Genomic DNA, 15,739 nt, shown 5'->3' on the forward strand with positions numbered 1-15,739 from the left:
TCCCAAAATTTAAACATCAACCCTCATCTAATTACTAATGAAAGACATACAAAAAAAAACATGAAATGAAATGGTTTACTGTATGTAAACCATGTGTCATTTCATGTCGGGTTGGGGAATGATTTGACAAAAGCCGGCAATTGAATTAGCGGCTATTCTGCTATGAAGAACTCTGTGAAATATATATATATATGTGTCTCAATGACATGTATGTATATATACACTCACTGGCCACTTTATTAGGTACACCATGCTAGTAACGGGTTGGACCCCCTTTTGCCTTCAGAACTGCCTCAATTCTTCGTGGCAGAGATTCAACAAGGTGCTGGAAGCATTCCTCAGAGATTTTGGACCATATTGACATGATGGCATCACACAGTTGGCGCAGATTTGTCGGCTGCACATCCCTGATGCGAATCTCCCGTTCCATCACATCCCAAAGATGCTCTATTGGATTGAGATCTGGTGACTGAGGAGGCCATTTGAGTACAGTGAACTCATTGTCATGTTCAAGAAACCAATCTGAGATGATTCGAGCTTTATGACATGGCACATTATCCTGCTGAAAGTAGCCATCAGATGTTGGGTACATTGTGGTCATAAAGGGATGGACATGGTCAGCAACAATACTCAGGTAGGCTGTGGCGTTGCAACGATGCTCAATTGGTACCAAGGGGCCCAAAGAGTGCCAAGAAAAAATTCCCCACACCATGACACCACCACCACCAGCCTGAACCGTTGATACAAGGCAGGATGGATCCATGCTTTCATGTTGTTTACGCCAAATTCTGACCCTACCATCCGAATGTCGCAGCAGAAATCGAGACTCATCAGACCAGGCAACGTTTTTCCAATCTTCTACTGTCCAATTTCGATGAGCTTGTGCAAATTGTAGCCTCAGTTTCCTGTTCTTAGCTGAGAGGAGTGGTACCCGGTGTGGTCTTCTGCTGCTGTAGCCCATCTGCCTCAAAGTTCGACGCACTGTGCGTTCAGAGATGCTCTTCTGCCTACCTTGGTTGTAATGGGTGGCAATTTGAGTCACTGTTGCCTTTCTATCAGCTCGAACCAGTCTGCCCATTCTCCTCTGACCTCTGGCATCAACAAGGCATTTCCGGCCACAGAACTGCCGCTCACTGGATTTTTTTTCTTTTTCGGACCATTCTCTGTAAACCCTAGAGATGGTTGTGCGTGAAAATCCCAGTAGATCAGCAGTTTCTGAAATACTCAGACCAGCCCTTCTGGCACCAACAATCATGCCACGTTCAAAGGCACTCAAATCACCTTTCTTCCCCATACTGATGCTCGGTTTGAACTGCAGGAGATTGTCTTGACCATGTCTACATGCCTAAATGCACTGAGTTGCCGCCATGTGATTGGCTGATTAGAAATTAAGTCTTAACACACAGTTGGACAGGTGTACCTAATAAAGTGGCCAGTGAGTGTATATATATATATATATATATATATATATATGTGTATTCTATGTGTCTCTAACTATTCTTTCGTTTGTGTTATAAAACCTGTCAGTGTGATTTTACTGTATCGCGCACTGAATTGCCGGCTTTTGTAAAGGACACTGGGTGCGTATTTCTCGCAAGTCACACAGCTGGTCCGTGTGTAATGCGTATTTTTAGCGCACCTATAGACTTGCATTGGCGTACTACGGGCGTAGTACGCTGACAATCGCAGCATGCTGCGATTGGCACGGACCGTAGAATACAGACGAGAAATATACGGCTGTTGGGAGCTGCCCCATAGAGAATCATTTGTCCGTGTGTAATGCGTGCTTTTAACGCCTCTCACTCGTCCGTATTCCTCACTAGTGTGACCCGGGCCTTAATAGCTTTTGGAGACATGACAAGTTCCCTTTAAGTAAAAAGGCAATGGCTCAAAAGCTCCTTTCAGGATGCAGGGTTTTTTTTTCATCTTCACAATTATTTATCTTAGCAATGTTATTGTGTAAAGCTTGCTTTTTATTGTAATTTTTGTATTCCTTGTAACTTATTAATATTTATTTATCTTTTTCTTGTAAGAGTGGAATCATACAGCAATTCTGCTAATGTTTTTCAATTTGTTACATAATGTGTTACCTTCATTCTGTTGTCACTACTAAAGATAAACCATGTTTATGCTTTTTTTCTATTTTTACACAATAATGTACATTTTTAATTGTTTTACTGTTTATATTTTAGATGAAAATGAAATAGATGACACAAGACGGTTTTATAGTGATCTTAACAACAATATCGAGGCAAGATTTAAATTGATATTTTTATCTGATTATTGTGGTGATTATTATGATAACACATGTATATCTATGCCTGACATACTATTTATTTTAGAACTACAGTATATACCAAGTGGATGTGCATCTTGTATATTTTAAATTCTTGCTGCTAGCTCATTTTGATTCTAGCAAAAATATCCATAGGTATACAAAATACCTAAACAAATACTCTAACATCGTTTTATAGACTGATCTTTTTATTTGTCCATTGACGCGGCTGTGTTTTCTCTCATCTGAGAGAATCTGGATTATTATGCTAATCACACTCGGATTAAACTCTGCTCTACCTGTGATCTGATTTTCTAGGATAAGGAGAGGATGGAAAAAAATGTTCTCTGTAGTCACCATTCCGTCAGTCTGAGAAAAACAGACTGCTCTCAGATGTCATCCGAGTGCAGTCCAATGTTTTCGACGGACCCATTGACTTCGTACATGGCTGAGTGCAAACTGATTATTGAATCTAACTGGGGCATGCTGCAAGCCAGTCTGAGGAAAAAATTGGACATGTGCACGGCCTCAGAAAGTAACATTGGTTCGAGTGAGATCTGATGTTTTGCCTGATCGAACTCGAACCGAAAATATGTTCATGTGTACGAGCCCTTAGGGATTTTAATTGGCAGGGAGAGCGGTGGTTTTTTTTAATAGTGTTTTGGAGTTACAAATTTTTTATTTTCCTTTGTTCAATCTCTTCACCCCCGGGCAATTTGCCATTTTTTCATTTTCATTCCCCCCCCCTTTCTTTCAAGAGCCATAGCGGTTTTATTTTTTCTTCAATATAGTGATATATTACATAATGAGTGAATTACATAATACATTTTATCATGTGATGTACTGGAAAACGGGAAAAAAATTCCAAGTGCATTGACATTGCAAGAAAAATGCAATTCCACAATTGTTTTTTTCATTTATCATGTTCACGGTATGGTAAAACTGATCTGGCAATGACTCTCTAGGGCATTACGAGCACAGAAAAAAAAAAATGTACTTTTTTTTATTTAAGTAGTGAAAAAAAAATCAGAATTTTGTAAAAAAAAAATTGTTTTCCTTTTGTAGCCATTTTCCATTTTCAATAAACTTTATTAAATTTTCATAAATTAACAGTAATATTGTTCATCATCATATTACAATGTAGATTACAAAATAACAGTAGTATAATACCATGACTTTTACAAGTAGCAGATACATTCATAAATGTCAAGGGAAGAAAGGGATAGGGGTTTCGGAATGGGTTTAAAGTTGCTTTAATGAAACATACAAAGGGAAAAACAAAAGGAAGGGTAAGGAAGGAAAGAAGGGAAGCATAACAGTAAGTTATATGTAGAAATAAGTTGCTATAAAGTCATCTAACTATAAATCTAAAGGGGTCATGTCTCCTCAATATGAATGGACATGAATATACCCCATAAGGAAGAGACAGGACAGACTAACAGTTATCTATTAAGTATTGAGTTGGGGGTTAATAAACCCCCAAAGTATTTTGGACAGGCATACGTACATTAATATGCCCAAAAAGGTAAATAATGCTTTAAGTCCGATTTCAAATGCCTCGAGCTATAGTAGGCCTCTACACCTGTCACATGACACTTATGAAAAGGTATTAATAACACTTAGTAAACCTAAACCTCTGTCATATGACACCTGTAATAAAAATATTAATAACACTTAAATATTACCTAAGAACTAGAAACATAGTTGTAAGTAAACCCATCGTTATTGGTCCGAGTAATCAATACCCATGGACCATGTGGGGGGAAAGTTCAGCTTTCTTCTCAAACAAACTCGTGGAACATAAACCACAAATCATAATTATAATCCGACATATATATAAAAAGCTTTTGAGAGGTCCAAGTGAGTCCAAAGTTTCATGGTAATAAAAATCCAAGTGAGATCCAAAGTTCAAGTATAGTGTAAACGGAGGTCTTGTGCAGATGGGTGTAGAGCTTTGGAAAAATAATTATTAGAAATAAGTCCAGCATCTCTAAGGAAGTCCATACCATCCCGCGGAGATTGAATATGGATTATGTTGGAAGCATATCTCACGATTAATGTAGATGTTTGGGACCAATTATAGTCAATACAAGCCCGACGAAGCTCAGTTGTTATTTGTAAAAATGACCTGCGTTTTTGTATGGTGTTCCTACACAGATCCCTAAAGAAAACTAAGTTTTTATAGGGAGACGAAAGGAAATTTGAATTTTTTGGCAAACCAAGGAGGGTGTTCCTGACCCAGTTAGGATAAAACAAAACGATAACATCTCTAGTTAGGTCAGACGGTAGGGAGGAAGGTCTACGAATCCTAAATAATTTTTCAATAAGATTTTTCCCTTTAGTCTCCGGGAATAAATAAGACATCATTGAGGAGACGTACTCCCTCAGTCGAGATGGTTGGACTGACTCTGGAATACCTCTGATTTTTACATTGTTCTTTTTCTTTAAATCCTCAAAATTGGACAAAGAACATCTGAAAGAGGCAATCTCCTTCTGTATATCCTTCAAAGAATCCGAGAGCTCATGAAATTTTGATGCTTCATTAGAGGACAAGGGTTCAAATTGTTTAAGCGTAGGTTTTACGGTAGAGAGAGAAATGTCAGGTATGGTGTTAGGTTTTATTACATTCTCGCTGACTATAATTGATAAGATGTTTTTCATAAGTTGCTTAATCGAGTTTCCTAATGCTTTAACTCTGTCTATTCCCGGGTCACCCACACTGCCAATTCCCAGATCATTCAACGAGATCAAAAAAGTTTTGCATGATTTAGCCAGGAGATCCTCAGCGGGGCAACCACCAGGAATCAATACTTTATCTAGCGAGAATGAATCATTAGATGTCTCCTTAACACCAGTCTCAGTCCTCTCTTGAGTTATAGTAATTTTATCATCTTGATAAGACTTGTTATCTCCAGACTCTCCATAGCTAGCAGAGCTCTCAGAATTAAAGGAACACATCGAAGATGCCTCATCCGTGTCGCTATTGTCAGTCGAATCGATCAAATCGTTTTCTGAATTTTTAATAGAGGCTACATCCTCTCCAGAGACCTCCGAATCTACATTTTCTGACTCCTCCCCACCGTCGGACGATGTACCTGAATTTTGGTAATTTAAACTTGACTGGTCATTAGAAGAAAGCTCCCTACTGGTGTATATAGGGAGGAGGTAATTATCAAATCGAGCAATCATAGTAGATAAGATACCTTTCAAAGACTGGATCTCCCCAGACCTTTCCTTTCTAGAGGAAGCGTTGACTAATTTCTCTTGTCCCATAATTGATGAACTTGTAAAGCCATTTTTTTGTAATCCCCTATTAATGTCGGAGTCTACTAGTAATAGCCTGTCCCCATCATTTTTTTGAAATCGCACATTGAGATCTATCCCACAAGATGACTGGGCCCCCCCACAGTATGATGATTTCACCTCCCGATTTAATAGTTGGTTAGATATGTTTACTGGTATAAAATCCACTGCATCGTGTCGCAGACCACTACTGAGATGTTTAATAGAAGGTGTTAATGGCGCAGCAGATGCATATAATGATAAATCAGTAGTAGGTTTAAGCAGCAGTAGTGCAGACGCTTCAGCTCTGCTACATCTCTCCTGCATCACATCCACAGCGTCGGACGCCCCCTCCCAACTCTTCTTCTGACTATAATCAGCTGTAACTGGGGTTGCACTGTGCCCAGGAGACCCCACCGCCAGCACCCCTTTTGAAGAGGGTAAATCAGTCTGTTCACACTGTTGCGATGCAGTAGATGTCTCCTCGCCACTTCTCCACATCTGCGTTCCCCCTGCTCCCCCATTCATCTCAGCCAACACTGGGACCGCTCCTGAAGCATTAGAACTCACCACTGAACGTGCTGTGTAGACCCCCGAATCCAGCGGAGGTGTAAGGGCCCCAGCACCACCATATTCCAATGGCCGCACAGCTGCAGCGCCCGCCGCAATCACCCGGTTAAAGTTCTCCGAAGCCGGTGCCGCTCTGACCTCCGGAGCCCTCAGCGCCCATGTGTGAGCCACTGACCTGACTCCCGACTGTTCCTTAATGTCCCCAGATCGGCCGCAGAAGAGCGACTCACCGGATCCGCATGCCGGAAAAGAAGGAGGAGAAGGGGATCTCCCGCGGCGGCACCTCCACTGCTGCACGGCCGCGGCTTTCACCGCGGTCTCCCCGCCTCGATCCCTCAAAGCGGGGACTGCTCCAGGTGCCGAGGACCTCACTGCCAATGTCGCAGCAGGTCCACGTGGGTTTCCCGACATAGAAGATCCAGCGGCGGGTGACACAGCTGACTTCAGCAGCGGCGCTGCATAATCTCCACCGCCGCTCCTCCCCTGCAGCCGCGCGGCTCCAGTATTCAGCGCGGTCTCCCGATCTCCTCCTGTACCTCCCTCAGTTGGCGCCAGGACCGCGTGGTTTCTAAGGGACCCGGCCTCTGATGTCTGTTCTGTCCTCCGGACCTCACCGGACCTCCGCTTATGTCTTCCACCACGCTGATCAGTCACATGGCCAGTTTGTTTACCTCCAGCATGGAGGCTCTGGCCTGACAGGCTCCCCAGGCTTCCTGGACCTGTCGGGCGATCTCTTCTCACAGGGACCATCCTTTTTTTCTTGCTGCACCTCTTAGGCATATCTTCTTGATCCGTGGCTGGGTTATTCCACAAGTTAGCAATCTTTTTGTAAGCTTAGAGTAGTGGAAAGCAAGAGCTCCTGGAAAACACGTCTGCTCTGCTCCCCTGCAAGCCACGCCCCTTCTGTAGCCATTTTCCAAAGCTAGTAACGTTTTCATTTTTCAAGATATGGAGCTGTGTGGAGACTTATTTTTTGCACCCGGAGCCAATGACGTTTAGGTCCTTTTTCACGTTACGCCGTTTGCCAATTGGATTAATTTACTTTATTTTCTGATTGATCAGATGCAGCGATACAAATATATATTTTGTTAATTGTTTTATTTTTAATGGGTGAAAAGGGAGGTAATTTGAACTTATGTGGGTGTTATTTTCTTCATAGTTTTAATTTTTTATTTTTATCTTTACTGTATTTAATAGTCCCCTTAGGTGACTTGAAGGTGTGATCATCTGTTCGCCTGTGCTATAGATGGGGCATGAACATTCCTATGTATAACTAAAATCACGATTTCCTATGGCTTTCACAGGAGGATCTTTATGACAGGCACGGAGGTCATCAACAGACCCCATCTGCCATGGCAACCCATAGGCACCCTTTGATCACGTTAGGGGCGCGCCGATAGATGGGAGGAATATAGCTCCCCCTGTCAACACTTTTTAATTGCTGCTGTCAGAGATTGACAGTAGGATTTTACAGGTTAACGGCCATCGCTCACGATGTACTGTGTAGTGCCTGAAGTTGTGCTGGCTGTACTTCTGTGACTTAAAGACCGAGGCTGTTGGAAAGAATAACGTTTATTTCCTCCAGTCGGGGCATCATTGCGGCGGCCACAAGGCTTAAAGGGGGTTTTACACATAGCGATATCGCTAGCAATATTGCTAAAACGTCACTGATTTTGTGACATTATAGCGATATTGCTAGCGATATCGCTATGTGTGATACTTACCTCCGACCGGCTCCCCCGCTATCTGTCGCTGATCGTGCGAGATCGGGCGGCTCCATTTCTCGTCGGGCGCTTCCTGCTGGGCTTCCTGCTGTGTGAGACGAGCGACGCGTGGAGGCGGGCGGGAGAACGTCTGGATCGCTGTGTGTGAAAGGTAAATATTGTCCGCTGCGTCGCTGCTGCATCGCTGTGGGATCTTCTTGTGTGGAAGCTCACTAGCGAACATTTAGCGATGCACCAGCGATCCTGACCGGGTCGTATCGCTGGTCAGATCCGCTGGTCGGATCGCTGGTGCATCGCTAAATGTAAAAGGGCCTTAAGGCTATGTGCACACGTGGTGGATTCTGCTGCAGATCCGCAGCGGATTTGGCCCTGCGGACCCGCAGCGGTTTCCGCAGCGGTGTACAGTACCATGTTAGCCTATGCAAAACAAAAACCGCTGTGCAGTTGCTGCGGATTTTTCCACGGATTACAATCCGCAGCATGTCAATTGTTTGTGCGGAATCCGCAGCGGTTTCACACCTTATCCTTATGAGGTGTGAAACCGCAGGCTAATCCGCAGTTAAACCGCAGGACTTTTGTCCTGCGGATTTACCTGCGGATTTCACCAAAACAGCGTGGAAAAATCCGCAGATCAATCCGCAGCGTGTGCACATAGCTTTAGAATGCTATTAACCTGCAGATTATCTGCATATCTGCAAGTTATTATTGTCTTTTAACATGACAGACTCCCTTTAGGCTTTGTTTAACATTGCATTTTGCAGCATTTTTTAATGCAAATGTTAAGCTTCGTTTAAGCAGGTTTTGCTTAGTTTTTGCTGCTTTTTTTTTTGCATTTGTTTAACTGTGTTTTTGACAGGGTACATTTGTTTTTTGTGCATGTTCAGAAAGTTTAATGCATAAAAAAAATCTGATTTATTGTCAACAGGTTTTGGCACGAAAAACGCAGCAAAACCTGATACCTGTGCTCTTTGCAGTGTTTTTGCACAACAATGTGTGAAAAATGCTAAAAGAAGTGACATGCTCCATTTTGCAAAAATGCAGCTCTTTTGACAAAACAGTCAGTAAAAAAAGGTATGAGCATGAGATTTCTGAAATCTCATAGACTTTGCTGGTACTGTGAAACACAGCTGGAAATGTGCATAAAAAAGCGTTTAAAAAATTGCAAAAATGCAATGTGTGAACATAGCCTCAATATATAAACCCTTTTAGGCTGGAGTCACACACAACGATTAAAAAATCGGTCCGATTTTTACGGTACGAAATCGCACAAAGATTTCTTGTCCAGGGATCCGTCTGTCATCCGATTTTCCGGCGATGAACCGATTTTATTCGCATCTAAGCATCAAATTGACATCCAATGCCAATGCCTGATGCTCTTTCCTGTTGACCTGGAGAAGTCTTGCGATTTAATTGCAAGTCACACGTGTGGTACGTTTTCAATGCGATTTTTAATCGCATCCATAGACTTGCATTGGCGAACCCGATCCGAAAATCGGTGACAATCGCAGCATGCTGCGATTGTCTCGATCCGAGGAACAGATCCGATAAAAAAAGCATGATGGGAGCAGCACCATAGAATAACATTGGGACGAATGCAATGCGATTTTTTATCGCATTGCATTCGTCCGATTTAATCGCTAGTGTGACTCCGGCCTTAGGGTTTAATAGCTCGCTCATAACTGTGGCAGATTTAAATGTATTTCTATCAGTTTTATGTCATAAGTACATTTAATATATTGTTTTTGTATTCAATACATACTTAGAAAGCTCCTGCATCTATATGAATGAGTTACTAAAACTGGGAGACATGTAATTTTTATGTATTATACTATGTATTATATTGTTGCATGGTTCAGATTCAGGTTTAAACAGTGAAACTACAGTATTGCTATTCAGATTTATTATTTGAAGAATCCTGTAGAATAAATATGATTATTCTATAATGAGAGTTGTGTTTTCCAGAGGATGATAATGGCCTTTGAAGAACTTCGTATTCAAGCAGAAAACTCAAGGCAAGAATTGTACAATCAAAGTATGAATTTATTATTTTTCATTATTTTTTACATTTTTACTGATTAGTTATTACCTATTTTATTAATCCTTTGCTAATGAGTCAGCAGAATCCCGAGGAGTAAGGAGGTAAAACTATTGTTCCACATTCAGTATTTAGGCTTCCACCTAAATACCTGAAAACTAAGCTAAGCGTGGCTGATGGAAATGTTGATTTTATTGAGGCAAACCAATTCTAAAATCTGAAACTTTAAACTCCGATTGACCTCATCTCCAGCAGTGTCAATCCTTTTAAGCCAGGCATAAGGCTGCATGCCCATTATCACGAATAGCAGAATTTTGTACGCAAAGCGGTCTACATTGCAAGCACAGTGAATGGGATTTAAAGAAATCCCATGTCCACTATGCTTCTATTTAACACTGCATAGACTCTCCTGTGGTGCGGGCTTACGAACCGCATCATGTCAATTTCTGTAACGGAGACGCTACTCTCCAGTGCAAATTTTGACCAATAAAATGTCATTACAAATAACTACAGACCAGTCTCAAATCTCCCTTTCATCTCTAAACTCTTGGAGAGCCTGGTCTACTTCCACCTTACCCATTATCTTTCCACTCACTGTCTCCTAGATCCATCACAGTCTGACTTCCGCCCCCTACATTCTACAGAAACTGCACTCATCAAAGTCACCAATGACCTTTTGACAGCAAAACGTGGCGCTGCGCATGCGCTGGCAGTGCCATCTTGGAGGAGGATTTTTCTTCTTCTCCAGTAAGATGGTGCCGCTGAAGCATGCGCAGTATCAGTTGTCAGATCACAGCTTGAGACCGATAGCAGCTATTGCGCAGGCGCGGCAGACCCAATTTTCAAATTGATTTATTTTTTCCCCAGCTGAATAACCTGAATAAAAGGTATTATTGGCACATAAAACTTGCGATTTTGCTGCAGAGCAGGTGCCACATCTGGCACCTGCCTGCAGAAGCTTTTTTGTTTGTTGTTTTTTTTAAGTATATACAGATATTCATTATGCAAACTATGGGGCAGGTCACTGAGGGATCATTGACCTGTCTGCAGTGTGCATTTTTTTTAAGTATATACAGATATTCATTATGCAAACTATGGGGCAGGTCACTGAGGGATCATTGACCTGTCTGCAGTGTGCATTATGAATATCTAATCAGAGCACACATGCACCAACCCTGCCTTAGGGCATGGGAATCTCATTAACCCCTTACCCACATTGGACGTACTATTTCGTCCATGTGACCTGGGACCTAAGTCCCAAGGATGGAATAGTACGTCCAACGCGATCAGTGGCGCTCACGGGGGGAGTGCCGCTGATCGCGGCCGGGTGTCATCTGATTATCAAACATGATCGCAGTGTACTGAGGGCACAGGGAAGAATCGCGCAGGGGGGGCTCCCTGTGTGCTTCCCTGGACCCCCGGAGCGAAGCGATGTGCTGCGTCTTTCCAAGGGTCCTCTTCCCTGCAGGCCCCTGGATCCAATATGGCCGCGGGGGCCTTCTGGGGCCTCCAGGGAGGCTGCTTCCTCAGTGCCTGCAGAGAGCAGGCATTGAGGAAGCCTTTGTAGCGCCTGTCAGATCGCTGATCTGACACACTGCTGTGCAAGGTGTCAGATCAGCGATCTGTCACTAGATAGTGATGTCCCCCCTGGGACAATCTAATAAAGTAAGAAAAAAAAAAAAAAGCACTTGTAAAAATAATTTTAAAAAATTCCTAAATAAATTAAAAAAAACCATTCCCTAATAAATTCTTTTTTTCTAAATAAAAAAACAAAAAACAATAAAAGTACACATATTTAGTATCGCCGCGTCTGTAATGAACCTCCCTATAAAACTGTCCCACTAACTAACCCCTTTAGTGAACCCCTTAAAAAAAAACTCAGCAAAAAACAATGCTTTATCATCATACCACTGAACAAAAAGTGCTATAACATGCGATCAGAAAGACGGATATGAATAAACATGGTACCGCTGAAAACGTCATCATATCCCGCAAAGAACGAGCTGCCATACAGTGTCATCAGTGAAAAAATTAAAAAGTTATAGCTTGCAGAATAAAGCGATGCAAAAATAATTATTTTTTATATAAAATTGGTTTTATTGTATAAAATATAAGTGAGGTATCGCTGTTATCATACTGACCCGAAGAATAAAACCCCTTTATCAATTTTACCACACGCAGAACGGTGTAAACGCCCCCCCCAAGAGAAATTCATGAATTGCTGGTTTTTGTTCATTCTGCGGCACAAAAATCGGAATAAAAAGCGATCAAAAAATGTCACGTGCCCGAAAATGGTACCAATAAAAACGTCAACTCGTCTCGTAAAAAACAAGACCTCACATGACTCTGTGGGTCAAGATATGGAAAAATTATAGCTCTCAAAATGTGGTGATGCAAAAACTATTTTTACAATAAAAAGCATCTTTTAGCGTATGACAGCTGCCAAACATAAAAACCCACCATAAATAGTAAATCAAACCCCTTTTTATCACCCCCTTAGTTAGGGAAAAATAATAAAATAAAAAAAATGTATTTATTTCCATTTTCCCATTAGGGTTAGGGTTAGAGTTAAGGCTAGGGTTAGGGCTAGGGCTGAGATTAGGGTTAGGCCGGAGTCACACCAAACGATTAAAAAATCGGTCCGATTTTAACGGTACGAAATCGCACAAAGATTTCTTGTCCAGGGATCCATCTGTCATCCGAATTTCCGGTGATTAACTGATTTTATTCGCATCTAAGCATCAAATTGACATCCAATGCCAATGCCTGATGCTCTTTCCTGTTGACCTGGAGAAGTCTTGTGATTTAATCGCAAGTCACACGTGTGGTGCGTTTTCAATGCGATTTTTAATCGCATCCATAGACTTGCATTTTTATCGCATTGCATTCGTCCGATTTAATCGCTAGTGTGACTCCAGCCTTAGGGGTGTGTTGGGGTTAGGGTTGGAGTTAGAATTGGGGGATTTCCACTGTTTGTGCACATCAGGGGCTCTCCAAACGCAACATGGCGTCTGATCTCAATTTCAGCCAATTCTGCATTGAAAAAGTCAAACTGTGCTCCTTCCCTTCCAAGCTCTGCCATGCACCCAAACAGTGGTTTACCCCTACTTATGGGGTACCAGCATACTCAGGACAAATTGGACAACAACTTTTGGGGTACAATTAATCCTGTTACCCTTGGGAAAATAAAAAAATTGGGGACTAAAAGGTCATGTTTGTGGAAAAAATATGACTTTTTTATTTTCACGCCCGGGCACTTGGGGGTTCAAAGTGCTCACTACACATCTAGATAAGTTCCTTGGTGGGTCTAGTTTCCAAAATGGGGTAATGTGTGGGGGGTTTCCACAGTTTAGGCACATCAGGGACTATCCAAATGCGACATGACATCCGCAGACCATTCCATCAAAGTCTGCATTCCAAAACATCACTACTTCTCTTATAAGCCCCGACGTGTGCCCATACAGTGGTTTCCTCCCACATATGTACTCAGGACAAATTGGACAACAACTTTTGGCATCCAATTTATCCTGTTACCCTTGGGAAAATAAAAAAAATTGGGGACTAAAAGGTCAAGTTTTTGGAAAATATATGATTTTTTTTATTTTCATACCCGGGCGTTATAAACCTCTGTGAAGCATTTGGAGGTTCAAAGTGCTCACCACACATCTAGATAAGTTTCTGTTTCCAAAATGGTGTCATTTGTGGGGGGTTTCCACTGTTTAGGCACATAAGAGGCTCTCCAAATGCAATATGGCATCCGATCTCAATTCCAGCCAAAAATCAAATGGCGCTGCTTCCCTTCCGACCTCTGCCATGCGCTCAAATAGTGGTTTACCCCCACATATGGGGTATCAACGTACTTAGGGAAAATTGCACAATAACTTTTGGGGTCCTCTTTCCTTGGGAAAATAAAAATTGAGGGTGAAAAGATCATTTTTGTGGAAAAAATATGATTTTTTAATTTTACGGCTGTACGTTATAAACTTATGTGAAGTCCATGGGGGTTCAAAGTTCTCATCACACATCTAGATAAGTTCCTTGGGGGGTATAGTTTCCAAAATGGTGTCATTTGTGGGGGGTTTCCACTGCTTAGGTACATCAGGGGCTTTCCAAATGCAACATGGCGTCCGATCTCAATTCCAGCCAAAAAAGTCAAATGGCGCTACTTCCATTCCGAGCTCTGCCATGCGCTCAAATAGTGGTTTATCCCCACATATGGGGTATCAGCGTACTCAGGACAAATTGCACAATAACTTTTGGGGTCCTGTTTCCCTTGGAAAAATAAAAATTGAGGGTGAAATGATAATTTATTTGCAAAAAATATGATTTTTTAATTGTACAGCTGTACGAAATAAACTTCTTTATGAAGCCCTTGGGGGATCAAAGTTCTCACCACTATCTAGATAAGTTCCTTTGGGGGTATAGTTTCCAAAATGGGGTCACTTGTGGGGAGTTTCCACTGTTTAGGCACATCAGGGGCTCTCCAAACGTGACATGATGCCCGATCTCAATTCCAGCCAATTTTGTGTTGAAAAAGTCAAACGGCGCTCGTTCCCTTCCAAGCTCTGCCATGCGCCGAAACAGTGGTTCCCCCCCACATATCAGTTTTCAGCGTACTCAGGACAAATTGCACAATAACTTTTCCAGTCTAATTTCTCCTGTTACCTTGGTAAAATAAAAAAAATTGGACCTTAAGTAATTTTTTTGTGGAAAAAAGTTAAATGTTCATTTTTTAAACATTTAAAAAATTCCTGTGAAGGACCTGAAGGGTTAATAAACTACTTGAATGTGGTTTTGAGCACCTTGAGGGGTGCAGTTTTTAGAGTGGTGTCACTTTTGGGTATTTTCTATCATATAGACCCCTCAAAGTGACTTCAAATGTGATGTAGTCCCTAAAAATAAAGTGGTCTTGTAAATATGATAAATCACTGGTTAACTTTTAACCCTTACGATGCATGCACACGCTGCGGATTCACCTGCGGATTTTTCCGTGCAGATTTGCAGGTAAAACCGCAGGTAAAGTGACCTGCGGTTTATCTGCGGATTTGCCTGCGTTTTTCTCCTGCGGCTTGACACCTGGACAATGGAATAGGTGTCAAACCGCTGCGGAATCCACAGAAAGAATTGACATGCTGCGGATTTAAAACTGCAGCAAAACCGCACGGAAAAATCCACAGCATGTGCACTGCGGATATGAAATCCCATTGGCTAACATTGTACTGTACACTGTCTGCAGAACTGCTGCGGATCCGCAGGCCCAAATCCGCTGCGGATCCGCAGCATAATCTGCAGCGTGTGCACATACCCTTATAACTTCCTAACAAAAAACAAATTTTGTTCCAAAATTGTGCTGATATAAAGTACACATGAGGGAAATGTTACTTACAGTGGGGCAAAAAAGTATTTAGTCAGTCAGCAATAGTGCAAGTTGCACCACTTAAAAAGATGAGAGGCGTCTGTAATTTACATCATAGGTAGACATCAACTATGGGAGACAAACTGAGAAAAAAAAATCCAGAAAATCACATTGTCTGTTTTTTTTTCATTTTATTTGCATATTATGGTGGAAAATAAGTATTTGGTCAGAAACAAAATTTCATCTCAATACTTTGTGATATATCCTTTGTTGGCAATGACAGAGGTCAAACGTTTTCTGTAAGTCTTCACAAGGTTGCCGCACACTGTTGTTGGTATGTTGGCCCATTCCTCCATGCAGATCTCCTCTAGAGCAGTGATGTTTTTGGCTTTTCGCTTGGCAACACGGACTTTCAACTCCCTCCAAAGGTTTTCTATAGGGTTGAGATCTGGAGACTGGCTAGGCCACTCCAGGACCTTGAAATGCTTCTTACGAAG

This window comes from Dendrobates tinctorius, unplaced genomic scaffold (assembly GCF_039654945.1).
Source record: "Dendrobates tinctorius isolate UK_male_01 unplaced genomic scaffold, ASM3965494v1 ptg000098l, whole genome shotgun sequence".
NCBI lineage: Eukaryota > Metazoa > Chordata > Amphibia > Anura > Dendrobatidae > Dendrobates > Dendrobates tinctorius.